The sequence below is a fragment of the Mastomys coucha genome, unplaced genomic scaffold (genome assembly GCF_008632895.1).
Source record: "Mastomys coucha isolate ucsf_1 unplaced genomic scaffold, UCSF_Mcou_1 pScaffold16, whole genome shotgun sequence".
NCBI classification, from domain to species: Eukaryota; Metazoa; Chordata; class Mammalia; order Rodentia; family Muridae; genus Mastomys; species Mastomys coucha.
In genome coordinates, this window is record NW_022196898.1 from 47533139 (window position 1) to 47560318 (window position 27180).

Below are 27180 nucleotides of genomic sequence, written 5' to 3' on the forward strand. Positions count from 1 at the left end.
GAGAAACCCTGTCTCGAAAAACCAAAAAAAAAAAAAAAAAAAAAAAAAAAAAAAAAAAAAAAAAAAAAAAAAAAAAAAATAGCACTAATATAAGACCAGAAGGTTGTAGCTCATCTACTGTGAGGAACAAGGGGGAAGAGAGTGATAGAGAGAGACACAAGCAGAACATCCCCAGCAAATGAATCTTTGTGAGGAAAAGCTTCGAGGCAAGACAGCAGAGAGCACATCTGATGCAGCATCTTTGGCATGCCACTGTTTAAGGTACTTATTGGGCACTCATTAGGAAATATGGAGGAAGGAAACACATTATTTTCTTGCTGTTGGAATTATGTGGAAGTGTGCTAGAGTTGGAGCAGAAATGTTGAGTGTTATATAATAAGAATCCTGCGAAGTCATTATTAAATCTCTAGTAGATTGAAATTGGCCATCATGAGAGTATTTATACTACCAACATTTTAAAAGGTTACACATTAGTGCATTCATACTCTCTTGCAAGCACTCAGGGAGGCTCTCTTTCCTAGAAAATAAGTTTGTTGTTGTTGTTGCTGTTGTTGTTTTAACAGCAAACATCAAGTGATTATGAGTACATTAACAGTCAAACTGTTAACTTTCATTGAGGTAAGAACTATGGCTCATGACTGCCACACTTAGGCCAAAGCAACTCTCTTGAGTCTGACAGATTGCACACAAGTAAATCTATGGGGGTCCTGTAAGGAGGAAATTGATTTGTGAGTCCACAGGATCATGAGCAAATTGAAGTACATTCTTAGAGGTGAGAGGAATCCTGCCTGATATTTAAGGAGTAGAATGTTAGTGCTTGAGAAGTCTGCAGCCCTCTGAGGCCACAGAAACCAAGAGAAGAGAATTTGGAAGTAGCTTATAGCAAGTAGAAAAGTTAGAGAGATGCGGAGGAGGAGAGAAGACAAGAGATCAGCAATGAGAATCACAGGAGGATGGCCTAAAGTCCCAAAGGAGTCAGGAATATGGGCTTAAACTTGTGGATGAACTTTTAATTTAAGTGTATTTGAAAAGGGGAAGATAACTCAGTCTATCAAGGAAAGAACATGTATTACTAAGTTATGGAAGAGGTCTAAATATTATTCACACAGTTCAAAGGCCAGACTATTTAGGTTTTAATAACATGAGAATATATGATTAGGAAATGTAATGAAACACAGGAAATAAGCACCTGCTATTTCTTGTCCAAGTTAAAAATGAATTAATGGATTTTAAAGTAAGACGGTGTGATATACTATCCACATATTTCTTCTTATATGAAGATGCATAATTATATATCTAGAGTTACTATAAAATTAAACAAAGCAAATAGCACTTCTCATATCTTCCTAATGACAGTTACTATGTATATCTCATAAAACGGGGAAAAGAATTTGTGATGAAAAAACACATGGTATGCACTCTCCGATAAGTGGTTATTAGCCCAGAAGTTCAGAATACATGAAGAACAACCCACAAACCATAAGAAACTCAAGAAGAAGGACGACCGAAATCTGGACATTTCATTCCTTCTTAAAAGGGGGAACAAAATACCCACAGAAGGAGTTGCAGAGACTAACTATGGAGCAGAGACTGAAGGAAGGATAAGCCAGCCTGATATAGCTATTTCCTGAGAGGATCTGACAGTACCTGACTAAATCAGAAGTAGAAGCTCATCCATTGAACTGAGTACAGGTTCCCCAATGAAGGAGTTAGAGAAAGGACCAAAGGAGCTGAAGGATTTGCAGTCCCTTAGGACAAACTACAATATGAACTAACTAGTACCCTCAGAGCTCCCAGGGACTCAACCACCAACCAAGGAGTACACATGGTGGGACTGATTGTTCTGGCAGCATGTGTAGAGGATTGCAAAGTCGGTCATCAATGGGAGGAGAGGCCCTTGGCCCTGTTAAGGTTCTGTGCCCCAGTGTAGGGGAATGCCAGGGCTAATAAGTGGGAGAGGGTGGGGTAGCAAGCAGGGGGAGGAGGGAGGCAACAGGGGTTTGTTCTTGTTGGGTTTTTTTTGTTGTTGTTGTTGTTTTTTGGTCTGGTTATTTTTTTTTGAGGGGAAACTGGAAAAGGAGCAATCATATGACATGTAAATAAAGAAAATATCTAATAAAAGAAAACAAAGAAAATAAGAGAACATGATCTCTGATAATTTACATGCTTTTCTAATTAAAATTTGAACCAAACAAAAATTTGTGATGTTTATTAAAAACACTAATTCCAGGGGCTAATCTGAGACCAATTTTATGAAAATGTCTACGGGAGGAGACAGAGAACTTGAGAAGGACTTCTTGGCATTAAAAATTTTTAAATAAAAATTTAAATGCATTTTAAATAAATTTCAAATTTCAAATAATATCAGACAAAATTCTGTGTTGGTGATAAGGACGTACTTGGGAAAAAGTCATTTGAGTGCACAAGCCACAGAAAAATGGAGTGATACTCAGCAAACCATACCAAGTTCCTATGTGTACAGGAGAATGATGTTAAAACTTGTTACCTCCCCGGAGTTGGGGAACTCCGGAATGTGTCTCTGAAAATTGCTCCAGGTTCCTTGAAATGAAAGTACTGTGCAAACAGCAGCTCTTATGATTATGGGTTCACTGGAGGTAGGCAGGGATGTGGATTGTTTGTCAAAAAATCTGCTCTCTTGGAGAGGGTATTTTGCTTGGGTTGTAACTTTGAAGATCAACACAGTTGAGCACAAATGCTTTAGAGAAAAGCAGAGCCAGTGATAATGGGCTTGCAGCCGATTCTCAGAACTTCTGGTCCCAGGCGATGAAGGAGGCAAAGCCATCCTGGTGAGCAGTGGTTCCTGTCCCATTGATAAATGCTTGCAGGAAGAAAAGATGGTTGGTTTTTGCAGGTGAAATAATCGAGTCCCCAGCAAGAGGATCATTTTTTTATGGCCCGGAACACCTTACTGACAGTTCTCTCTGGGGAGTCCTGAAGAGGTATGAGTCTCAAAGACAGGCATTCCAGGCCCTTCGCCCTTTGCCATCAGCAGTACATGATGGAGTCAGCAAAGCTGAACCCCTGCCTGGGCAGAGTGAGGACAACCTACCCCAGGTTCCATGAGGCTAGTTCTCTGCTTTCAAAGACGTTCTGAAAATATTGTTCCCTGGGGAGGAAGTCTGCTTTGAGCACCTGGTAGTCAACGGACTGGACAGACAGCCCCATCTCTTCCCCAGCTCCCTGATTTCTCACATGCCCCCACAATCCAACTGAGAACCTGTTTTAGTCCTTTTGAACTGCTATAATAAAATGCCCTAAGTGGGGAGCTAATAAAACCCAGAAACTTACTTCTCACAGATCTGGAGAGTGGGAAGGGCAGATCCAGGATTTAGTGAGGGCAGGATTTCTGGTTTGTAAATGTCACCTTCACACTGTGTCTTCATGTGAAGGGGCCAGGGCTATTCTCTGGGATTTGTTCATAAACAAATCAATCTTAGTCCCGGATGTATCACCTCATGATGTATGAACTTCCTAACATAACTCTCCCTTTGGGGGTTAAAACTTCTGTATAGGAAATGTGGGGAGCACAGACATTCAGATCACCTCAGACTGTCTTCTGACTCTTCCTTCTGTTTCTTTCTCTTCCATGGATTCTACTCAGTTCTAGGACCATTACTTGACACAAAACAATGAAAAAATGTAGATCCAAAGTCAATCTCTTTGGTTCCATGGGGCACTAAATATTAATGCCTACCCCATCTCTCTCTCTGTATGCGTGTGTCTCTCTGTGTGTGTCTCTATATCTCCCTGCCACCCTTATTCTTCCCCTCTCTTTCTCTCCACTATATATTTCACATTAATATTTTAATGGAAGATCTTGTCTCTCTCTCTGTGTGTGTGTGTGTGTGTGTGTGTGCATGTGTGTGTGTGTTTGTACCTATATGAGTTTATGTATGACACATACATGCAGGTACCCTCATAGGCCAGGGGTAGGCATTAGATACCCTAATACTGGAATTATAGGAGGTTGCCTGATACTCAGTGTGGGTGCTGGAATCTGAACCCATGTCCTCGTCAAGAGGTTTTCTTGGAAGCTGATCCATCTCCTTTGCAGGTCCCAAAATGAGGTGCTGAAAACTATTTAACTTGGTCTGATAGGAAGTGGGGAATGGGTACCAGAAATACACTGCAGTATAATTGAAAATACCTGCTGCTAAGGAAAAAGATGGAAAATGAAAAATTTATGTTTTATTAAGAGTTAAGAGTAACAGGTTGTAGCTTCCTTTGGGAATTGTCTAATAATGAATAATTTAAAACCACAAGAAACAATTCCAACTCACTAGAAGAAATTTCTTACATTGCTACTTTTCTCAAGGGTAGAAAGTAGTACAATAAAATATTCATTACTCAGAATTTATGATTATTTGCCTGGGAAACAGTCTCACATTCATTTACCTCTGTCCTCACTTATCACTGATGAACATTAGAATACAAATATTGTATGGTGGGAATATCACCTAGAAATATTTTCATTGCTTCTGAAAGTATTTTTCAGACACATATAATTATATATAGACACATATATATGTATATGTGTATGTGTGTATACATATATATATAAGCACTTGTATTAATTAGGTAGAAATCCTTAGGAATATGATGCTGAAGTAATGTTATATTTTCTAATTTTTATGGGGAAAATAACATGTTCTTTGCAAAGCTTTTGCAATTTAATTTCTTTATTATTCAAGTTAACTGTCCCCAGATTCTCAACAGCAACTTTGAAGTTTATTTAAAAAAAATAATCTAGCAATGATAGCAATGATGACGAAGAAAGCCCAGTTACTGTCCCTGAATAAAAACCATATAGTCTACTTGGTTTCTTTGGGTCATCTGACATTCAGGGTGGTTGGTTTATAAGATTACTATGATACCTGTAAGACTGTGTATGTCCTGAAGCCCCCATTTCTATTAAAGGCTTAGTGAGTTCTGTGAGTCCCCATGAACAGAGCTCATCTGACTCATGTCAGACTTCATGGAAGGTTGTGATAAAGAGGGTGAAGAAGGAAGAGATGTAGATTTCAGCATTGCCCAGAATTAGCTGGAGAGGAGAAGATGAGTTACAGTGTGCAGCTAACCAGAGGCATGAAGATCAAAGGCAACAGCCATCCATGCAGGAAGCATGGACCGTGCAGGGAAGAAAGGGGAAAGCAGATGTGAAAATCAAAGAAAACCGAAAGATGTTAAGTAAATGGCTCAAAATGAGCCACGTGGGACGTCTTCATAGGAAAAGTCAAGGGGAACCATGACAGGATTGGGAGATGAGTTGATTTCTTTTTTCTCTCATCTCTTCCTCTATTTCACACTTGTCTTGTACTTTCCCTGTCCCCAAAGGTGCAGCAATTAATTGACAAAACCACAAGAGGCCCCTGGCTAGATGCCAACTCAAGCCTTTCTCCATCCTCTACCAGTCCAGCTGAGGGCTGCTGTAGAGGAAACAGATTGTGCCCTAGAAAGAGAAATAAATTCCTACATGAGAGAATGCACAGGGCTCTAACCCATACACTTATTGTGACTCAGCTCCCCCAGAACTTAGCAGGGATGAATGGATGGGAGGGGGGTTCGGGGTTGGCACCCTCCTATGTATTTTCTACATCTCTATCATTTCATCCCTTCCTTGCCTCTGAAGATACAGGCAAAGTATAGGGTAAAGCAGCCTGGTTTCTCACCCCTGACTCAGAATTCCAGCTCCCACACTTGTTAGCCATATGACCTGGAACCCATTAGTTATAGGTGATCCTCTGTTTCCATGCATTGTCTTTGCAGCTGTGCTGTGGGGACTAGAAGAAAACAGAGGTTTGCTTGTTATGGTGTCTGGAGAAGGCAGTAGAACTTGCCAAAGGGATCTATTCACTGCAAACCTCAGTTTTTCCTTCTGTCAAATAGGAATGACATTACTTATAACATTACAGGGTCACTGGGTAGATGAAGAGAGTGACAGTGTGGCCCTGTATCTGCTCCCAGGACAGACTGCAGGCTTAAATCATGTCTCTACCCTCACTCATTCTTTGATTTTATGCAAAGTGTTTAGTAACTCCAAGGGTCAGTTTTCTGAAATATGAACTGGGGCTAATGATAGCTTGTGACTTTCAGTAGTTTACAAGGATTAATTTTGTTTGAGAATTTTCTACTTTATTAATTTACCTATGAATCTATCTATCTATCTATCTATATCATCTATCTATTTGTATGTGTTTGTATATGGGTACCCATGTGACATAGCACACATGTAGAGGTCAGATGACAGCTTGCTTATGGGAATCAGTTTTCTCCTTCTACCATATGAGTCCCAGTACAGAACATAGGCTGCCAGGCTTAGTGGCAAGCACCTTCACCCACTCAGACATCTGCCCAGCCTTAAACTGAATTTATTCCTATTTGTCACTATTTATTGCCACTAGGAAGCAAGTGAGATAAAAATGTTCAGTGAAATTTAAAAAGGAGAGATAATATATAAAATACATTATCAAATGACCTCATACATGATCAGAATCTCTGATGTTAGCACAGTAGCTGGTCACAAAAAATGTTTAGAGGAATTAAAAACAGTTCCATATGAAAAATTGGAAATAAAATGATGTGGAAAAGATCAGATTGAGCAATAACTTTCCATTTTGAAGTATACTAACATCCACACTGGAGAAGATAACAAGAAATATTTTACTTGTGAAGTGGGATAAAGGAAGGTATCGGGGATGGTTAGATGTGGAGCCACAGAACAGACATTGGGACTGACATCACACTTCATTTCATTATATGATTTTAGCATGTGACCAGCTATGAAGACGCTACAGTTCTATCTACAAGCTTTTACAAGCTTTTCTTTTCCCCCCTCTGAGGTGAATCGTGGTCAACACACGACTGTTCTATAAGTAGGAAAGCCAAGATAGAGGGCAGGAGTTGTCTATGATGTTCAGCAGTTCACCTCAGACATGTTGTTAGCAGAAAGACAAAGGGGTACAAATGGTGAAGCAGCTATTTGGATTATCATAAAATTAAACCTTTCCTGTAACCCACTAATTATGCTCTTAGGCACTTTCCCTGAAGAAATGTGAAGGCATATGAACAGAGAAATGCCTGTCCAGGGATGCTCATAGAAGCTTTATTCACAGTGCATATAAACTGACAATCACCCAAGTATCTGGTAGGTGAGTGGATAGATCGGTTATGTTATTGTATAGCTGTAGAACAGAATATTAGTCAACAGTAAAAAAAAAAACAAAAAGACAAAAGAATGAATGATTTGTGCATGAACAACACTAATGAATGTCAGAAACACTACCATATGAAAGAAACAAGTATGGTATAGCATAAAGCAGAGCAGTGTGCATTCACGTCAAATTCCAGAACAGTTGAAAGTTTATGGTGATAAAACCTGAATGACATCCTATTCAATAGAAGTGAGGGTACAGAGAAGGAGATGGGAAAGCTCCTTTGATATAGGACCTATACGTTTGTTAAAGCTCATCAAAATGTGCACCTAAATGTTGTGCCTGTACATTTTACCTCAATTAAAAGAAACAAATGCTTAAAATCCTCCAGTCATTTATCATCTCACAGAGAATAAAATTAAATTTCCTTTTCATGGCTTCCAAGGCCCCATGCGATCCAGGGTTTCACTTTGCTGCTTTTCCCTAGATGTCATGGTCTTGTAGTCTTGCCTCCTCCACCCCACCTCAAAAGCATCTTTACTGGGTTTTCTAGACATGTTGCACACTTGTGACCTTAGACTGTTGCTTCTTCTGCTCAGAACTTTAATCTCATTCTGCAGATGGTTTCCTAGTTTGTTATTGGAAAATGTGTCTTTTTATCTTCTCCAGTGTGAATGTTTGTACACTTGAAAATGGTAAGCTATTGCTCAATTTGCTATTTTCCACATCACCTATTTCCCGTTTTCTCCCCCTTGCATCTGTTTTCAATTCCTTTAATTGTTTTTGTGACTCTTATTAGAAGTACCTCTACCCAGACTAGTTATTCAGTTTAATCAATACCTTTTGCTTTCAAAATAGAGTTTTTAACTGTAAAATCTCTGAGTATCTCTCTGCATTTTTGTGCAGAAGTTAGTGTGAATGGCCATTCATGGTTTGTATTTACACTCTTTCCAAGGAGGAAGTCATGAGTGTGCTCCAGCCGCACGTGTTCCACACGTGTATACGTGGAAATGCTATGTAGTTGAGTAAACACAGCTGAACTTATTAAATCGTATGAACACACACACATACACGCACACCCTACAAACCAGAAGCATTCAGATAAATCCATCAGGGCGTTTATTTGAATGGGTTACAGTATGGTCACTCAAGTATATCTTTGCTCAGTTTATTAGACTCTTGTGCTCTTGTATTGTTGGGCAACGTACATACTCTACCCCGATTTGTAACAGTCCTTCTTTAGCTTGATTCTTCACCTTTTTTTTTTCTGGTATCAGATGTGAAACTAACCATATCTGCCATGCAAACCTTATATGACTGGGATTGGATAAGAATCAGTAATCACAAAGCAGGACGCTGTTTAAAATTGTGAGAATGTTACTGTATGTAAAACTATTTAATGACTTTGGGATTTGGATTCTAATTTGATTATTTTTCTTGTTTGTTTCCTAACTACTGCAGTATAAAAGAGACAATACTATATTAATTTACTGCATCTTAATCGTGATTAATTAGCATATTAATTTGCATATAGTAATTAACCCACTTTTTTCCTTTTATCTTCCTTTTTTTTTTAGATATTTTATTTATTTACATTTCAAATGTTATCCTCTATCCTGGTTTTCCTTCTGAAAACCCCCTACCCATCCTCCCCGTTCCCCTACTCACCAACCCACCCACTCCACTTCCCTGTCCTGGTATACTTTTTAAAAAGGCATTTAAGTGAATAGACTCTACATGTACCTCAGTGACTGTCAGTGAAAGGGTAAGCAGTAGGTCACACAGAAAGACTTCGTTTATACTATCCTGAAAAACTTGTTCTTGTTGAAAGCACCCTCAATCATGTTCAATCCAACATCAACAACAATTCTTTAGTTTTCAACCAGCTTTGCTGATCTTATTTCCACTGATGCCCAACATCCTGAGCCCCACACCTCATCATTCTTCAGCCTTTGGCTAAGATGCAGTGTATTGTCTGTTTTTTACCAGTTTTATACTTGGCAAGTCCTCTACTCAAATGCCACATTCAGACTCTCTCTCTCTCTTTCTCTCTCTCTCTCTCTCTCTCTCTCTCTCTCGGACAAAGCAAGTCAGATAAAGTCAGGTTTATCTTGAAACCCCACAAAGACCTCCCAGCTTTCTAGAATTCAACCCAGCGTTTGTGTGACTTTTGAGCCTTTAACAATTCTTTTATTTCCTGCCTTCTTTCTCACCCAGCTCACCCTTTCTCCTTAGCCCATTCTTCTCCAAGTGCTCTGGCTTCCTTGTTGATCCTATGCTCTGGCTGCTGGATTTTCCAGTGTGCTGTTTTATAGGCTCTTCCCCCTTTAACGTCTATGCTTACATCAGTCGTTCAATGTTAAGCTGTCACCCTTGTGGCCACTCCATCTAGAGCAAACTTTCCTTCCTCTAGTTCAGTGCTTTATTTTCTGTTTCCTAATGCTCAATTTTTGGATAATTGGACATGAGACTGGTTCCTTTGGAATAAATAAGCACTCAAGGCACCAGAGTTTCTTGGAAAGTTTGTGTGGAAAACCTTAAGAGACCAGTAAATGGATCTGTATTTATCTTTGCTTTCATTCTCCAAAAAAAGTCTGCCAATCTCAAATACTACAGTCAGTTTTATCTACCAGTGAATCAGAAGCCTTTGTATCCCTCCTGTGTTCTCTTCTTCCATTTTTTTTATCTATATGTCAGTTAAATCCTTTTGGAGGCCAGCAAATTTAACACTTGATAATTCAAATAATCTCTTCACTTAGTGAGTTTTCCCCCCTCTGAGTCAAGCAGGGCATCCTCAGCAGAGCAGAATATCTGATTTTAGGCCTCAAAAAACAGCTTGCATTTTATATGTTTTTCAGATCTTTTGTATGAATTTACATTTTTATTGCAAACAGCCACTTCTACTAATCATGAAACATTTTTTATTATGTCACAGACAAACACTGCCTAGAGATGTAAAATGTCTCCATCGATGCAGAATAACGACCAACACAATAGAAACTCTGTATATTGTTGGCAATAAATCTTGAAGCCTTGATTTAGTAATTTCAGAGGTGTGAAGAAAAATGGGTTTTCATATAGTTCTTAATGTGGAGACTCACAGTGAATGGCTCATTAAGATGGGGAATGTCAGCCTGCTAGGGTCAAACTATGCCGAATGAAAGCGTTCCATAGAAACAGTATGGTTAAGTCTAAGTGTTGCAACAGAGGAGCCCATTGAATAGTGTGTTCGAAGCTCAGACCATGTTGTTGCTAGAATGGGCTCAGCTGATGGTGTCAGATAATTCATGTGACTCTCTAGACCCCATGAATTACTAGATCGTCTAAAATATAAATTTCTGTTCTGAGGCGGCTGCAATCTAATTGAGTAAAGCAAGGGTATATCGTGTACTATGGAATGATTAAGACTAAGCCCAAGAGTTTCCATCAGTACAGAGAATAGTAAAAGGAGAAAGGGATCATAAGATGGCATTTGATTGTGAGTTTTGAAAAGACAGATATTTGGATTATAAAACAAGATGGTGCAACCTCATCTGCATTATAGAACGGAAAAACATCCAACATGTTTTAGAAGAGTCTAGCTATTGGCAGACAACAATAAATTTCATAGCTTTAACAGTTACATCCCTTGAGATAGTCTTACAACTCTGATTCTACTTTAAATCCAGTTTCCAAAAATCTACCTCTATTTCTAGTTTAATGTCTCCTTGATATCTATTGGTTTTAATAAACTTTGAGTAATTATTTCATTTAATTACTCTCTTCAGATATCTTCCCCCCAATGGAATTGTTATTTAAATGCTTAACAGCAGTCATCGTTAACACAATTAGTGGATCATTTGTCTGTGTTTTAAATGCAGAAATCAATAGGAAATTTGTTCAGACCACTTTTAAAAGAAAGAAAGCAATTGGAAGGTAAGCTAGACTGAGTAGGGGTTGTAGTGCAGGATCTGGCATTACCCTCCAACACCCCAAACCTATCCATGGACTTGTTAATTTCGTTATTTGCACACAGTTCACTTTATAACAAAACAAGGTTGACTTCCAAAGGGTGACAAACTATGTCCTCTGTTCAGTGGTCTTTTGTGTAGGAGGCAAAGTGAACCTGTAAGTCAACGAAGAGAATAGTAGATTGTGCTTAGCTAGATGTACTGGAAAAATGAGGGAAAAAATGCTTTTCAAAATAAATTAGCTGTATAACTGAAACTAATAAAAGTCACTGGGAGTAGAGCCTCGGGGACTACTCAGTGGTTAATGGTGTATTATCATGTTCAGATTTCAGCACCTAGATGGAGGCTTATAGCCACCTGTAACTCTAGTGCTAGAATGTTCAATGCCTTCTTCTGGCCTCCACAGGCACCGCGCATGCATGCGGTACATATCCATACAGCCTCTCACACACATAAAATAGAAATAAGTAAACCTTTAAGAGAAATAAAAAAATAAAAATCATGAATCAAGAAGACAGTTATAGTCCTGTACCTACAAGTTTTACTAATACTTGTTAAGCTTGCAAATATCAAGATTAAATTGAATATTTCAGAGCCGCCAACTAAAGAAGTGCGGAACAAAAGAAAAGTACAATAAAGTCATGAGTTTCATCTTTTCTCAAGGACTAATGTCTTTAGGAATTGTGTTCTTGTTACATAGATTTTGGTTCTGGTCATAGGTCAGGACCTGAGATTCTGTATTTCTAACGGTCTCCTCCTGGTGCCAATACTACTTAGACAAGAATATGCCCAAGGACAATAACGATGTAATAGAACAGGCGCAAACCCCACAGCTCCCTTAGTCTCTTCTGTGTGTAGATGATCTCAGAAAGTGAGCCTCCTTGAATCCCACTCTTCCACTGTCTTAAACATGGAGACTTACTGGAATCAAATGATGCAAAGGCTGTGCGATTTTATGACTTGAATATGGACTACACATTTTTATTTTATTAGAATTGTTATGAATAGTGCCTAAGGAGTGTAAAGAGAGACAATTGGGAAGGAAGAACACTTCATGAATTCATAGCTTCTTTACTGGAAAAGTCATGCAAATGAATACTCCAAGATGAAAAGCCTTAACATGGTGCTTATTAAGGCCTCCAGGAATAAGCTTGTGTGCCAAAGCAGTTAAATATGTGGTCTGATTTCATATGATTTACGGTGAGATTTTCTTTCATTGTTCTATATTAATTATTATTTACAAGGTCATTGTAAAAATGAGATGTTCTTTTATAGCAAAGCCCCACAGTCAATATTTTATGGGAAACACATGAGAGGTAGGAAATTGATGATTTATAGATCAGGAAGTAACAGTTAATCAATGTCTCCAACATCTCAAGCCATAAAGAGTCGTTTTGGGTCACCTTTGCTTGTCAGGCCTCTTTGTCCTAATGGAGATACATTTGCAGAGTTAGATGGGATATGTGCACTCTCGGAGGAGCATCGTATATTCCAATCTTGTAATCAGTCCACAGCATTCATTGTTAGAGAAAGATCTGAATCTACTCCTACGTACTGGATACCCACCAAATATGACATGGCACAGACATTTATACATTCAATTTTGTACTTGCTGCCTACATATTGGACTTAATGGGATATTCAAGGCTTGGAAAAAGCTTCAAAATAGAGCTATATTTAAAGATTAAAAAAAAAAGAAGAAGATAAACTACAGAAGTGAGAAGAAGCTTACCTTATCAAATGTTTCTACTTAATATTTGTAATCTAACTCTAGAATCTGCATCAGATCCATTTTCCTAACATTTTTTATTTCAATTTTTATTCCAGTCCTAAGGGTTATTGCCATTTTCCTGAGATTTTTTTCTATCTGTCCTACTTCATGGGTGTACGTCTTATGAGTGTGAATTTAACTTTACTTTGTGCACCAGTTGTTCTTCATATATGGTAGAGCACTGAAATAATGATTTCTTTCAATAAATATCTGTTGACTAAGTAATTGAAACCTGACGCCCCTGCCAATGAATACATGAAGCTAATAGAGACATAGGAGCTCCTAAGTGCCAAAGACACAGAGATTGTGGATGAGATTATAACTCAATATTGTATTGTCTAAACCAGCATCGAAAAGTCATGGTGTTACCAGAATGCAGAATACCATGAGACTTGGATTATATCCTGAGAAAGTTTAAATTTTACTTGCTGAAATCGCTATGCAGGTAAATTGATATATATCATTAAGTTAAGAATTCATATTTACCATAGACCACGTTTATCACTCCCATGTCATGTATTTATGAATATATTGTTTTTTCTCTTTAACAGAAACATACTATTATAATACATACATACATACACATACATGTGCACTTATACTCTTAGAGAGCCTGCACATGTGCAGTTAACTAGTTGATTACCAAAAGGCTATGGGATAGATGATGATTGAAAGGCACGTCAACTCTTTTCATGTCTGTCTTCTGCCACACTGAAACTGAAATTGATCTGCCCTTGGTCCCTGGTAGTCCCATTGTTGCTAAGTGTATAGGGCACCAATTAGGGTTGAACTGTGACCTAGTCACAGCAGGGAGCTTAGTTAACCACTCTCTTTTCTTTAAGGTCTTCCTCAGTTCCTCCCTGTGATATGCACTTCTTGTTTTCCTGCCTTTCTTCCTGCCTCCTTTTTGGTTGGCTTTTCCTTTAATAACCTTGTTGGCTCCTGTTGTTTTTACAGTTCTTTCTGCTCTTAGCCTCAGTCTGTACATCCTCATCCCTCAGGGTTCCCTCATCTCATCCCAAGACTCCAAGAGTCACTCTGCCTTCATGTGAAAATTTTCTCAAGATTTAGTCGGCACTGCATTTTAAAGTTCTAAAGCCAAGCAAATACACACTGGAGGAAAATTCAGTGTCAAGATCTTCTAAACAGAAAATAGATGCCTGTATGATTGTGCGTCTGGAAACACCCAGGCTCTTGTAGTCATCTATGAAAATACATTCAGACTTGTTGGAAAGCCTGCTTGTTTCCTCTCATAGCCTGTTCTCGACCTTACCCTTCCTGAGATTTCTCTCTGAACTTTGCCTCTACTCCACTCTGGAAATAGCTGACAAGCACTTCTTTCTGGCCAGAAGAAGTTGTCATCAAATTTCTTACAAATTTCTCGCTATTCAGGAAGAGTTTATGTTTTGCCAAAGAATTCACCTTCGGGCCCTTTCAAATAACCAACTCTCCAAGGAAATTTAGTATCTGATTCAGCTAATCAAAATTAGATTTACTCACATTTGGAAAACATATATGCAGTTTGCCTCACTGTGTATAGCTTATGTATCCTTGAAATATGTGCAAATCAGACCTTTGTATATTGATTGATGGTTCCAAGGCATTAATCAATTTGCTAAGGAAAACAAAAATACTTTTGTAGTCAATAACAAGCGTGTAACATATTGGTTGTGTAAATTTTGATTTTATGCATTAAATATACTTATTCTGAAGGCATGTTTATGTATGCATCTATATAAGACAGGGAGAACACAAGATCAACCCTAAAGAGACTGCCAAGTGGGGCATGTTGCCAGAACTGGGGGCTCCTGTTATCAGCACAATTCAAGCTTTGTTGTTTTGTTTTTGTGGGATAGACAGTAGGTCAGAAAAGCAATGTGTGTGCCATAATACCTGAAGTTTTGCTCCCCACAATCAAATGTTTCTTGATTTGCTTTATTTTTGCTGCTAGTACCCATGAAATTCATAGCAAACAGACTCCTGGGAATGTATACAGAGCCAAGATTGTTTTGTATTAGCTGAATCATTGTTACAAAAACCAACTGATGTGTGTGTTTGTGTGTGTGTGTATGTGTGTGTGTGTGTGTGTGTGTGTGTGTGTTTGTGCAGAGGAGAAAGAGACAGAAAGATAGAAAAGGGAAGGAAGAGGAAAGAGTGGAATGGAGTGTGATGAATGTTAGTTTTGTTTCTCTCTCTTGGGTAATGTAATTTAGTTTAAATGTCAAACTTGAGGCCATTTGAGGACAACGGGGTATTGACCACGCCACAGTCTATAACTACCACATGAGCTTCTTCACCCCTGGCTGGTTGTTGAGACAATACAAATCAGCTTATCTTAAGGCAGGAGCCAGAAGGCCCTGGTCTGTAGGTTCAGGAGTTTCTTATCTGGAATCATGAGGTAGGCACGACTTTGAGAAGTACAAAGCTGCATCAGCATTTGGAAAACTCAGAGCCCATCTTCCACTACTGATCATCTCTAGTCATCTCCTACATTGTACATAGCCTAGGCTCACACGGGCCAGCAGATATGAACAACAGCCCTTGTGTTGATAACTTGGCGGCTGTGGAAAGTCAGACACCAGGAAGCAACAAGATATTTCCCTCAGGGAGACCTTGGCTTGGGGCTTCCCTCCCTTTCCTATGTCAACACAGCCTTCATTTCCTAACTGGCAAACCACGGAATAAGCCAAATTCCTCGTTTTTCACTGTCCCCTCTGGATGGAAAGGGCTCTATTAGCCAGAATTTATATAGTCAGCAGTGTTGATTTTACTCTCATTAATGGCTCCAATTCATAAAAGGTACTGGAAGAAAAATTTAACTATCTGAAAAATAAGCAAATACACGAGCTTTCGTTCATATTCCAGAAATGCAGAACAAACAAAAACCTTTGAGGAGTGGCCAATTATGTTTCACCTCATATAAGGAATTGGGAATACATTGCATGGCAGCTACATAGAAGCCTATACCCTCTGTGGAAAATGGTTAACAACTCTACAGCTAATGTAAGTGAATACTCACTTAGAAAATAATGAGAATCTCTGACATGGTTCCAAATAGGCTGACAAACATTTTCAGTAGCATGGAACTAAAAATCTTATTTTTTTTTTTTATTTTTTAAAAGGAGGAATAGCCTAAGAGGATGAATTAAGAAGATATCATGTATTCCATACTGTATTTCATTAAATATCTATATACACCACTGAACCAACAGTATGCATATACATGGAGGGCCAGCCAGCCTACTTTGAAGCACAGGGAATACTTGTCTTTCAGGTATTCAACACTGTAGCCTAGTTTTTCACTCAGCCATACAGCCCTATGCTTCCCAGATGCCTTTCCATTTCATATTTCCCACTTATTTTATCATTGTCTGAACTTCCATTTATTTACATCTTCAATTTAAACCCATTTTCTTTGTGAAGCTTCATTTTCCAACATCCAGTAATCATTTTTTCCTCATTTGACTTCCAGTCCCAAATTATCATTGTCATTCCATTGACATGCCATTTTATATGGAATATTTTTTTCCTGATATGAGCACAGATCTATCTTGCCCAGAGTTTAGATCTAAACTCTGAAAGATATGACTAAGACCTTCCTCTTCACAGGGTGTTCTTATTGTGATTGGCAGGACTGGGTGCTGAGCAAGCTGATACACAGGAACAATGAGGAAGCAGGGAGAGTTGTGCATTGAGGTTGTTTAAGTCACTGCCCTCTAGGGGCTAGGGACAAGGCTCAGCTGGTAGAGAGTACTTGCTTAGCATTCACAAGACCATAGCTTTGACTCCTGGCCTTGAGCTCAATTCATAGCACCAAAAAACTGAATCACCCTCTTTAAAGTAAAAACAACAACAACAAAAATCTTCATTATTTTTTAAAAGATGGTAAAATAATAGAGAGGGATAAGTTTCCATTTAGTAGGTAAAAGAATTGTAGACAGACTCATAGTGAAGCTAGGACTGACAAGTATAATGGATAATCTTTTTTATCCTTTATTTATTTATTTTTTATTGAAAATAAAAATTTCCCAGTGTATATTATGATTATGGTTTCCTCTGCCCCATCTCCTCCCAGATCCACACCAACCCATTCCAAGCTTTTGCTTTTTATCTCTCCAGAAAACAAACAGGCCAATAAACAAGCTAGAATAAAAGAAAGCAAACAGAGAAACTAAGAAAAGGCGTGAGGAACACATTATATATGGACACACATGCGTGTGCACACACACACAACCAGTAACATCAAAAAATGAAAACACAAAATTGCAAGCTATAATAAGATAAGCTAAAAGGCAAGTAAGGTAAAAAAAAATTCCAATCAAAGCATTTGGAAAAAAAAACATATAGAAAAATAAACATTGAGTTTGTTTTGTGTTGGCCATCTACTGTTGGGAATAAGGCCTCCCTTACATGTGACTTGTATACCCAGTGAGACTTCATTGAAGAACACTAATTTTTCATTTGCAGATAGGAATCACTTGGAGATAGGTTCTGGGTTAGGAATAGGAGCCTACAGTATAGGACCCTTCCTTCTTGATTCTGAGAACCCATCTGACTTAGATCTGTACAGGTTCTGTACGTGCCCCAATCTCTATGAATTATATGTGCATCAGTTCTATGTTTCTGTAAGGCACTGTTTCCTGGTGTCTTCCATCCCCACTAGTTCTTACAATCTTTTTGTTTCTTTTTCTATATTGCTCTTGGACCATGATGGGGAGTGTTTTGATAAAGGCAACTCATTTAGGACTGAGTGTTCCAGGTCTGTCCCTTGGGCACATTGTCTAGTTATGGGTCTATGTATTTGGCTCCATCTCCTGCCAGAGGAAGCTTCTCTGATAATGGCTGAGCAAGACACTGAACTATAGGTATAGCAGAATATCAGGAATCATTTTATTGCTATGTTCCCTTAGCAGAACAGTAGTGTTTGGCTTTCGTTTATGTTCATGGGCTATCTGGTTTCAGGTTCTTGGCCACCTGAGTAGTGTCTATCTCATAGAGTGGGCCTTAATTCTAATCAGAGAGTTGTTGATCTCTCCCACAACTTTTATGTCACTATTGTACCAGCGTATCATATAAGCAGGTCACTATTGAAGATCAAAGGTGTAGCTGTGCTGCTGTTTATCTTCCTCCACTGGTAGCATGAAGAGTACCTTCCAGTACCATGAACACCAGCCAGTAGGGATAAGTGCTATAGGTATTTACCAGCTCAACTTTTCCATGTTCAAAGACGTATGTAGGTGTGATGTGATCATCAGCAATAGGGCCTTACCAATCATTTACGGAGGACAAATGATATCCTTGGCAATAGCCTGAGTTGTTTGGGGGGTTTCCCTGAGGTCCTTATGGCCAAAAATTTAAGTAGATGGAACCCACGCCTGGAACTAGAGGTTTCACTTGGTGTTGAGAGATGTCTACTTGGAACATTGTTTCCACCACTATTGGGTGATTTCATTTAAATTTCTTTCATATATTTTAAGGAGCGTCCACTCTATTAAGTTTTCATCCATCTCTCAATGGTGCTTAGTGTTAGCTCTTTGCCCCCTTCACACACCGCTATTTCTTTTCCCCTTATCCTCCCTCTGCCATGATGGATAATCTTGATTATCAAGTTGGTTGGATTGAGCATGCCTAGGAGGTTAGTAAAACATGCCTCTGAGTGTGCCTGAGGGTGTCTGTGGAGAAATTCAAACACCAGGGCTCTAACATAATGAATGAATTAATTCAGTAATGGAATAAAAGTACAAAAACACAACTGAGAGGTGGTAGGAATTGGAAGGAGGGTTCTGACTGGAAGAAGGCCACTTGGGTGTCCTTGGGGATTCTTGTGACTACTCTCCTCCACATCCTGTCTGGCAGGAGGAGAGCTGCTTCCTCTTCCCCCTTCTACCATTCTGGAATGAACCTCAGAAACTAAGGAAAATAAATTATTCAAATTATGTCAGGAATTTTGTCACAGTGATAATAAAAGGAAACATACTTCATGTGTGTTAGGGTGAAGAGCAAGACATGATATTTGGAAGATTTGCATATGCAGATATTTTATATAGTATGTTTATGAATATCTTCATGGAAAGGGGGATATAGGAACAGAGACCTCAAGGAAGTGGAAAAGCAAATTACTTATTTAAGAAACAGAAATCCAGAAAGAATGCAGCACATCTGAAGACCACTCGGTGGAAGCAGGCTTGCTGTAACCACTCGGTGGAAGCAGGCTTGCTGTACTTTGGCAATGGCTACAGGGCCAGTAGAAAAACTCAGCACAGTAACTGAAACATGGCAGGATCTTGTAGATTTTTGGTATTTACTCTGAATGAGTTTGTAAGCCATGAATGGTTCTCATCAATAGAGCAAGATCATTTATTCATCTAAAAAGCCTTGGTGTGACATTGTATTTTCTGTCAAGTTCAGTTTATAACATATTATCAGCATTGCTGAGTGTATACCATAATTTTATATTATTTTAAAAATAAAAACAATGTTATTGAAGTTGTGACTCATCTTCTCAGAAAGTAGTTGGGAGAAATTGTTAGTATTAATGTTCAATAGTTCTCCAAATATATTATTGCCAGCTATAATCAAGTGTATTTCTCTTGAAGAGGAACTAGGGAGAAAAGAAAATTCAATAGCCCTGAACCCTACCATCTACAGGTAACTAGTGCAAAGATAAACATATCGTTCATCTCTAAGGTATGTTCACATATGAGTAAGTTAAGATGCCAAAAATGAAGTCACAAGTGTGAAATAGTCCCACATATGTGTTTATGTATACATTGATCTTGATCCATTTTTAGTAAATATTTGAGAATGAAGGGGTGTTTTTCAAAGTGGCTGAACCATTTCACATTTCCACCCTCTAACTTCCTGGGCACCATTTCTACATTTGTCTTTAAGTGGGAGCTATGGAATCTCACTATGGCTGAACTCTAGATTTTCCTGAAATGATGAAGTTGATCACTTTCATTTGCTTCTTTGTACAGCCTCACATTTTGTGGTGCAGTGTCTATTGAAACCATTTGCTATTTTAAAACTCTCTTGTGTTTTGAGGGTTCCTTCAGACATGAGTTTTGCAAGAATCTCCTCATATATTTATTCCAAGTGTCTTTCAAAAAGAATGGATTGCTTTTCACTGTTAAAGTCTGTTTCAACCTTTTAAAATATGATTAAATAATATGAGTTCTGATATTTTAGAGTACATTTTATTTTTTGAAATTATAGTTACATCATTTCCTCCACTTTCTTTTCTACCTCCAACTTCTCCCATTTACCCTCTTGCTCTTTCTCAAATTCATGGCCTTTTTCTTTAATAAGTGTTACATAGACACATGTGTATATATATGTATATGTATATATATATATACATATATATACATATATATATACATATATATATATATTGGAAACCTAGCTAACCTATATAATAATAACCTATATAATAATATATATATTATTAATAACCTATAATATATATATATATAATATATATTATATTCCTAAATACAACCTGCTCCATCCATGTCACTTCTATGTATATGATCTCAGGGCTGCCCACTTGGCACTAGGTAATTAATCAGGGAGCTTTTTCATGGGGAATACCAATTCCAGTTGCCCATATTTCTTTGTTTAGGGTTAAAGCTCCTCGAGCTTTCCCTTTCCATTTTAGCTTGTACCTTGGTGGTGCTGTAGTTCAGGTCTTGTTTGGACAAGCACACTAATGAGATTTCATGGTTGTAGCCTCTCTGAAACTGCTAAGACATGAAAACTCACAGTAAAGTTCTTGTTCCTCGGGCTCTTGTGTTCTTTCTACCCTGTACTTAGGTATTAGGAATTGTGTTATTGTCAGTTGAGACTGGATACCACATAATCTCTTGTTCCTTGTATTTTGACCAACTGTGTTTGTGGTAATGGTCTTTATCTGATACAAAGAGAAGTCACCTTTGATGAGTGATGAGAACCCCACTTATGTGTATGTATAAAGACAAACATCCACAATTTAGTTAGGGATTATGCTGGGTGGGTAAAATGGTGGTTGTAGGTCCTCCTCCAAGGTCCATTATTCCATTATTCTTGAGTAGTTAGCTAGGTTTCCAGTACTAGGCATGATGCCCCTCTTGTTTTGCAGACCTTCAGTCCAGTTAGAAAGCTGTTAGTTCTTGCCAAGCTATGTATGCCAAAACTGCACCCTTAGGTTCTGTTTCATAGACATGGTAACTGGGTAGGACTATTGACTCCTTCCTTCCCTTGGAAGCTTGCACCATGCCTTCTTGTACCATGGAAGTAAGTTCTCAGGGAGGAAGATTTCAAGTAATACCTACCTCAGCTCCTCTGGGTCCTATGTCTAAAGTGAACTGTGTCTTCAGCAATTAAGACTTAACTTCTAGGAGACAACTAAGGCAACAGCTATAGTCTACAATGGTTTTAAAAGTCTCTTCAACAACCCTGACCAACAACTCAAAAGAGACTTCTCAATCACAGTGCTGGAGTTTTGTGTTAGATAGTCCATGACTCTTGGGGGTGAGAGAACTTTTAATCCCATTCTGGATATTGTATGATATGCATGTTATATGTAGTTTTAGGTAGAAAAATAATAGATGATCTCTATGACCTCTTAAGATGTCCTTACAGTTATTTTTCTGATCTTAAGAAGAAATTTTCCAGTGTTGAAATTTGAAATGTAAATAAAGAAAATATCTAATTAAAAAACCCTCTACACTCCTGTAAGACTAATTCAATACATGACCTACTGATAATTATCTTTATTTTGCTACCAATAGCTCCGATTTTGAGCCCATAGAAAATACTCTCAGTAAAAAGAGGTTTTGATTAAAGAAAAAATAACACAGAGAAAAATTCATCCCATAATTGAAGCAACAATCTAGAAGAGCATTTGTTCAGTATTATTGTGGTTTATTCCCCTCTCCAGACTCGTGTTACTTACCAGACTACAAATGTACTCTCCTGTTCTTTTATTTCAGAAGGATGTCATGCACTTGTCTTATGGGTAAATAAAGAGGGTATAGATTGTGTTAGAAAAGAGGACTTGACTACAAAAGGCTTCACCTGAATTCATCATACAGTTATTTTTTCTGCATTATCATTGTTCACATACAAATGAATAAAAGACCTGCATGAAGGGCTGAGATGCTGGCATAATTAAGTCTAAGCTATGTTATCTGCAATACAACCAAAATGAGGCCTGGACATACTGAAGTGAGAGATTATTGTCTTGCTAAAAGACTTGAACTCAATCAACAATTGGCTGATTTCTTTTTGTCTGAAATAAGTCAACTTATGAAATAATATCAACACACTGATAACATGAATATCACATTAAGTAAAGGTTCTTAATACCCTGTTTTCTTTAGGGAAATCTACCTGGCCTTGCAGCCTTCATTGCCTGAAGACTTAAGCTTGAGTAAAATAAAAAGTGCATGAAAATCACCAAGAGTTTTATTCCTTTATTTTTTTAAAATAATTAACTGCTTTATATTTTTACATCCCAGATGTTTCCCCCTTTTGGTAGTCTCCCACTGAGAGTGCTTCACCCAACCCTCTCTCCCCTTCACCTCTGGGAGGGTGCTTCCCCCTCCAGGGATCCCCCTTCTCCGGACATCAAGTGTCTACAGGATTAGGCACATCTTCTCCAACTGAGGCCAGACAAAGTAGTCCTCTGCCGCATACATGTTGGGGACCTCATACCAGCCCAAATATTCATTTTGGTTATTGGTTTAGTCTCTTGGTGTTCCCAGAAGCCAACTTATTTGACACTGCTGGTCTTCCTATGGGGTTGCAATCCCCTTCAGCTCCTCCAGTCCTTCCCCTGGCTCTTCCATAGGGGCCCTGGACCTCCATCCAGTGCTTAGCTAAGTGTCCGAATCTGTCTCAGTAACCTCTGGTAGAGTCTCTCAGAGGTTTTTATTTTGAATGTCAGGTACTCAGTTCAGAAACTTGAACTTATACTGATTTCATTCTTCTAATATAATATGGGCCTGCTAGACTCTGGATAGTCTCACTACCTAATACATATTATTCCGGTTCTGAAAAGCTGTGTTAGTTATTTTTCTCATGGATGTTACAAAATAAGGAGCAGGAAGCAATTAAATGGGAGTTTATTTAAGGTTCACTTAAGGCTTTTGTGGCTTATAGTTTGTGGGTTTGAGCGTAAGTGTCCATCGTGGTGGAGAAAGCATAAATGGCAAGAAAGGGAGGCAGTATTTCCCAGGAGTCACGCTGTATCTACATTCAGAAAACAGAAAAGGAACAGCAAGTGAGGCCAGGCTATAAAGCTTAAAATCCAACACCAAGAAAAAAAAAAAAAAGAAAAATTTTATAACCCAAGGTCATAAATATTGCTCTGTGTTCTAGATGTCTCCTAATTTCCAGGTTTATGATTAGACCCATGACCATTTTGAGTTTGTTTTTACATTGTGTGGTAGTGTATGTCCCCTTCTCACACTAACATGTATAGATACTTCACGTTATTAGAGGAAAAGGTTGTTTATTTCTCACTAAATATCTTTGGCATTTTTGTTAAGAAAATACAGCTAAGAGCTGTGAAGATGGTTCCATGACTTGCTTTACTACCATAAGCACCTAAGTGTTTGAATTCCCAGCACCTGTTTTGGGGGATGGTAGAGACAGGTAGGTTGCTGACCAGAAAGCCTAGCTAAAACAACTTCAGGTTTAGTGAGAGACTATGTCTCAAAGAAATAATTGAGACCATGAAGGAGCAGGCTGCCAACATTTTCCTCTGGCTTCCGCACCTAAGCATTGGCTCATGCACTTTTACACACACATGCATATACCACACACAGGTACCATGCTGCCAAAGAGAGAAAGAAAGAGAACAAAGCCATTGACCGCGAATGCTTAGGTCTGTCTCTGGACTTTCCTCTCTATTCTACTGATTCATGTATTCACTCCTTTAAAAATTATGTACTTATGGTCTCAATTAATGCAGATTTCTTTTTTATGTATTTTTACAAATTTATTTATTTGTTTATTTTACACTCCATATTTTATTCCCCTCCTCCGTCCAATCTCCAATTGCTCTACATCCCATACCTCCTCCCCACGCCATTGTCTCCACATGGATGGCCCCACCCCCCCACCCCACCAGACCTCTAAACTCCCTGGGGCCTCACGTCTCTTGAGGGTTAGGTGCATTATCTCTGAATGAACACAGACCCAGCAGTCCTCTGCTGTATGTGTGTTGGTAGTCTCATTTCAGCTGGTGTATGCTGCCTGTTTGGTGGTCCAATGTTTGAGAGATCTCAGGTTCCAGATCAATTGAGACTGGTGGTCCTCTTACAGGGTTGCCCTCCTCCTCAGCTTCTTTTCATCTTTCTCTAATTCAAAAACAGGGGTCAGCAGCTTCTGTCCATTGGTTGTGTGCAACTATCTAATACAGATTTCTTAAGTATTGGCAGTAGTAATCTGAGTCACATTTAAATTTTTAAAAGATATTTTTGTTCTTTTTAGTCCTTATCACTCCCTTATGAATTTTAGGAACAGCTTTTCTTTTATTACAACAAAACTGCTCACATTTGTATGGGACTTACTATGAACGATCAAGGCAGTTTAGGAAAGTTACCATTTTAACAATATGGAATTTTGTAAACCATGAAAGTGAAATATTTACTTACTTAGGTTTTCATTTCTCAACAATGATTAGTGCTTCCTTTGTTAAAATTATTCTTTGATATTTTTCTTTTGATATCACCATCAGTAAATTGCTTCTTTTTGTGACTATTTTGTGTAGTATTTAAAAATATAATGTCTTCTTGCCCTTGCTTTCTCCTGACCCTATAAGTTTCACCTGTTAGTTCTATTACTCTGTTTTGTGTTCCCCCACTTTTGCTCATGTAGACCATCATACAACCTAGGGAAAATATCTACTACTTTTCTAATATGAATGTGTTTTATTATTATCATAATAGTTAGAGACTCCGAAAATGAGCAGAATGGGTGAGGGTAAGGTTCTGCCTTGCTCCTGGCTTTAGATGAAAAGTATTCATGTGTTTTCTAGGAAGTATGATGCTAACAGGGAGGTTTCTGCTTCTCATTTTTTCCTGGTTGAGGCTGATACCCTCCTGTATTGAGAGCTTCTCTCATGAATGAAGATTGCATTTTTTTGTCAAATGCTTTCCCTGTCTATTGAGACTACTATGTGTCTCTTGTTCTTTATTAATATGCTAAACTACATTGATTTTCAAATATATGCCAATCTCTTACATATCTTGGGTTAAGTATACTTGGTCATGTTATGTAATTATTGTTGCATTTAACTTAATGTCTTACTAAGCATGTTTCTATCTGTGATCCTGATTTTTACTTGTGATGTACTTGGCTTTGAGTAATACTGACCTCATAAAATGAATTTGAAAGCATTTCCTTCTCTTCAATTATTGGAATACGTTTGGATAGGATTGGCATATTTTTCTTTGATGTATTATAAGAAAAAGTCCCTTGAAGCTGAACAGGTGTCGCAGCATTTAAGAACATGTGATGCTTTTCCAGAGAATTAGGGTTTGGTTCTCCTCACCTATGTCAGGCAGCTTACAACTGCATTAACTCCAGATTCAGAGGACGCAATGCCTCAGGTGCAGACTGAGTTCAAATTCAACCTAACTAACCTAGCAAGATCCTGTCACAAAAACAAAAGAGCTGAGGCTATAGCTCAGGGGTGGAGCATTTGTCTAGCATGGATGATGTATCAAGTTCCATCCCCTCCTCCACAAAACAAAACTAAAATCAGAGAAGAGAAAAATATTTACAGTATGCCATTCTAATTTATTTGTATTTCATAATTTCCTTTCAAAAGTAAGCATACAGCAACCCTGTGTTCTGATTGTTTTCCTAATCCTTATATTATTATTATTATTATTATTATTATTATTATTATCATTATTATTGCTGTGAAGATGGCTTCTAGTCATAAAATTTGCCTGATCTATAGAGCTTGTCACACCTGTAGTGTTTAATTATTATTATTTTAATTTTAACTCTTTATGTGAATATAAATCTGTAGAAAAATACACATCATGAAGTGTGATGAGTTTTTCACTCTAAGGAAACATGGAACCCATATTAAACTTTAAAAAAACAACAACAACAAACCGCTGTTAACAGCATCGAGGAAGTTATTTTGTGGTCCCCTCTGAAAGTCTCCATTTCCCACACACCAGTGTTGGCTCTGCATAGAGTGGACTTTTTCTTGATTTATGTAAATGAAGTAGCATAGGATGTACTTATTTCTGTATTGCTTCTTTTCTCAACATCTTCCTGGGTCTGTAAATTCCTTTGTTGTACTGCATAGACCAGCAGATCAGTCATCCTCTTGCTTTATGGGTAAAGCTTCACTCACATGCTGTTGATGATCATGTGGGTAGTCTGAGCTCTGCAGCATAGACCCTTCATAGATAGATACTGTATTCCATGCAAAAAGAATTATAATGTCACGGTGAGAGACTATACATATGTTCAATTTTAGTACACACTTCTAACACTTCTTTCAAAGGTGGGATGCCAATTGATTTTTCCACCAAAATGTAAGAGAATTTTAATTGTTCTGTTTTCTCTTCAATACTTGCTATTTTTTCTCTTTTGAAATGATTTTTTTCATCATATATTCATTTATAAAGTGAGTTCATTATGACACCATAATATATTCATATAAAATGCATATGTATTTTGATCATATCTACCCTGTTACATCTCATCTCCTTCATTTTACTCTTAGTGCCAGAAAGCATTACATAGGTAGAATTGCTAGGGGACAATTGCTATCAACTGTCCTACTCAGCTATTGGCCACGTATTCAATACTCACTGTCCAAGCAAAACCAGCACACAATGCATGTATGGCAAGTTTGTTAAGGGGGTAGCCAACTACTTTTTGGTTGGATTTAATGTTTGCTCCCCAAGAGGGTCTCATCTGGTGCTGTAAACCCAATTCAAGTCCCTGGCTGGAGGGGGGAGATTATTGACCCCAGTGCAGACACTACTGCTATTTGTATGGTAAATGGACATGATATACCTGTCAAGTTGCCTTTTGAATAACTATATTTTTTATGCCTATAGGTCACTGCTACTACCAGCTTTGGGATGATAAGCTTCTTTTACAATGGTCAGCACTGTCTCTAGAGATGCATAACTGGTCATAGTGGAATGTTGAATACCCAACCATGAAGGATATGTCTATATGACTCTCAGAAAACATCATAAAAGAAGGAGATAAAAGATTGTAGTGTGGTAGTGACATGAAATTCTGACTTCTGAACACATCTACT